This window comes from Stegostoma tigrinum, chromosome 13 (assembly GCF_030684315.1).
Source record: "Stegostoma tigrinum isolate sSteTig4 chromosome 13, sSteTig4.hap1, whole genome shotgun sequence".
In the NCBI taxonomy this organism is placed as follows: domain Eukaryota; kingdom Metazoa; phylum Chordata; class Chondrichthyes; order Orectolobiformes; family Stegostomatidae; genus Stegostoma; species Stegostoma tigrinum.
Genome location: NC_081366.1, coordinates 7,171,867 through 7,175,134, shown reverse-complemented (window position 1 = coordinate 7,175,134; position 3,268 = coordinate 7,171,867).

Below are 3,268 nucleotides of genomic sequence, written 5' to 3'. Positions count from 1 at the left end.
TTTTAGTGTGATTTTAATTTTTAAGAACAATTTAAGAAAACATGGCTGTCCACGTAAAATTCTGATTAAGTTTGAAAGAAAAGAAAAATCGAACACGGAGCATGAGTGGAATTCAGTTTGATCACGGATGACGTGAATACATTTACATGGCAATTTTTCACCACTTTACATAACAAGAAACTTTCCACTTTGGCCTAGAAAACATTCAAAGATTCTTATCCCAGTCTCCTTTCAGGAAGCCAATGACAAAGACTCATTGATGCTCTGGAAGACAGAAAAAAACCCCCCACCTCGTCTCAATCTCAAATGGGAACACCTGATTTCCATTAGTTCTTCAAAATCCCACAGGCTGAATCTTTTGAAAATAGCAACCGTTAGTTCTTCAAAATCCTGCAGGATGAAACTTTCTCTCCAGATGCAGTCAATGCAGGGTGGTTTGATCACAGAGTACGATAATAGGTCTGCACAACATCGTAGGGCAAACTTTTCTATGTTTTATGTTCTATCTACCTTATCAGACTCGCCAGAGTCTTGGTTCAGCTCTTCATTTTCCAAACTCCAACATACGCATTTGTTCATTGCAGATATTGCTTCTCTTAAAGGGCCATGTATGCATGGAATTAATTTTCCCTGATCATGGTGGACAGCAGAACCAGGAATGATTTAAGGAGTTTGTAGACATGTTTAATCATGTTTATTTAACACTGGGTTAGTTGCTTACAGGGAGTGGCTCCTAAAATGAAGGTTGACGTCAAGTTGATGTCAGCCGTGATAAGACTAAATGGCACAACAGATTCGATGGGCTTTTATTCCCCATTCTTTCGCAGGATGCTGGTATTGCTAGCTGGATCTGCACTTATTGTCCCTCCCCAGTTGATCTTGAAATGAATGTTGGTGAGCTGTCTTCTTGAACAACTGCAGTCCAGTTGTGGTGGGAAGACTCAGAATGCCGTTGAGGAGGGTATTCCAGGATTCTGGCCCATTGACAGGGACTCAAGAGCCATATATTTCTCAATCAGTATGGTGAGTGACTTCGAGAGGAATTTGCAGTTGATGATGTACCCACATAACTGCTCCTGCTGTCCTTCAAGATTGAAGTGGTTGTGGGTTTGAAAGATACTGTCTAAGGATTTTGGTTGAATTGCCTATGCCTGCTAATAGTTCTAAAGTTCTTACAGTATTCAATTAGCTTCCCTAAGTACTTGGTGTATTTTGTTTCGTCATCCGTGGCAATTGAATAGGCCAAATGGATCATTTTCAGCTTGGCAAGATATAATAAACAGTGTACCACAGGGATCAGTGCCATGGCCCTAACAGTTTATAAGGTGTATAAATTAGCTTGATAAGGCATATAGTTATGTTGGAATGTAAGTCGAAGACACGTAAGGAAGTGGCAAAATATACTTAGTTTGTTTGAAGGCATGGGCAATCATGTGGCAAATAGAATATAATGTAGGAAAATTTAAAACTGCCCATCTTGGAGTACTAAGAAGCATGGTATCAATGTGATGAGTGCATACAGTACTCTGAGATTGAGGGGATCTGGTGTCCTCGATGATGAATGACGAAACGGTTAATGTGTAGGTGTAGCAAGTAATTAGCGAAATAAATGGTATGTTGTCGTTTATTACGAAGAATATTGAATGTGAAAGGTTCAGATGAAACAAAGAAGTGAGGATGCCGATCAACAGAAGAAAGCGAAAAACAGGAATTGCTGTAGAAACTCTACAGGTCTGACAGAACCATAAAGGGTAAATACAATGAACTTATCCGACCTGTGGCCTTTCTTCAGAAATGATAGCAGCTAAGAAAATATGGCATTTCTTGCTGATAATGTATGTGGGGGAGGATGGGTGTTGGATGCAGTGAGCAGAGATGTGGAGAGGGAGCATAGAGAGTGAAATGAAAAGGTAAGCTGACAACGGAGGTGCTTCTGATGGGGAAGAAGAGATGATAAAACAGAAAGTGCAGGGGAAATTCAACAGTTCTGGCAATGTATGCAGGCAGAAATCAGAATTTACATTTCAAATCCAGCGATGCTCCTTTAGAACTAATTGTAACAAGAAGAAGGTACTATGCATGCTGAGGACAATGGGGTAAGTGAGGTGGTTGGAAGAAGTAAGCAGGTGGTTGAAGATGGACCTTCAGAGAAAGAAAGACAAAAAGATAGATTATAGTAATCCAGTTAGGATTATTGATAATGGTGACAATAACAAAGTGAAAATAAGTTGGTTGTTCTGAAAGCAGATCAATGAATGGAAGCTAAATACGGGATTATGAGGAATGTAAATAATTGGTCTGGGTTGGCTGGACTGAAAATAGTTCATCTCATGACAGAACCTTTGATGTTGCTTAGCCAATACACATATACGAAGGTGGTGCCGCTCTAAGATAGTTAAGAACGAATTTAGATCGTAAAGGCTGTTAGATATCTGAGCAGAAGATGTGATGTTACTCGTCCAGTTTGAGTTGAGCCTCACCAGATCACTTTAAAAGGCCTGAGATTAAAACTAACATTTTGTCCAAGGAACACGGCAGTGTGCTGAAGTGACAGGCAAATGGAAGATCTGGCTTATTTTTTTTAATGAACAGAATGCTTGTGTTCCTAAAAGCAGTCACCCAATCCACAATTTATCTCTCCATTGTCGAGCATACTCAGTTGTGAGCAGTGAATACGTATGTCATGTTGGATAATATGCGAGGAAGTTGTTGCTTACCTGGAAATGTTTCGTCTGGGACTTTGGATATTGCGGTGGAAGGAGGTAAATGGGCAAGTGTTGTAACTTCTGTGATTGCATGAGAACATGCTGATCCGGTTGAAGGAGGTGTTGGGAGTGCAAAGAAGTGTAACAGGGTTTCCTACAGGAAGCGGTAACTGTGAAATGCTGACAAGGGAGGACAGATTAATATTTGTCTTGTGAGGCATTTGCTGATGGCACCAATTAATTGTAAAAAAACTAATTAAATATTTTGTTTTATCTCAAGAGAAATTTATAATTAAAACAAGGAGGTTATGCCCTCTGTGATAAAGGGCGCTGGTAAAATCACATCTGCAGTACTGTGCACAACTTTCGGGAACTTAGTAAAGGCAGTATAGAATTGTATTGAAAACAGTTTGGATAACGCAGTCGGCCGAAAGCAAAAAGTATTTGTTTGTCGTATGAGGAAAGGTTGGATAGTCTAGGCTGCTGTGCTTGAGGCAAGAGTTAAATTGTTTAAAATGTACAACATGCTGAGGAGTCTTGACAAGGCATATATTAGAGCAGAG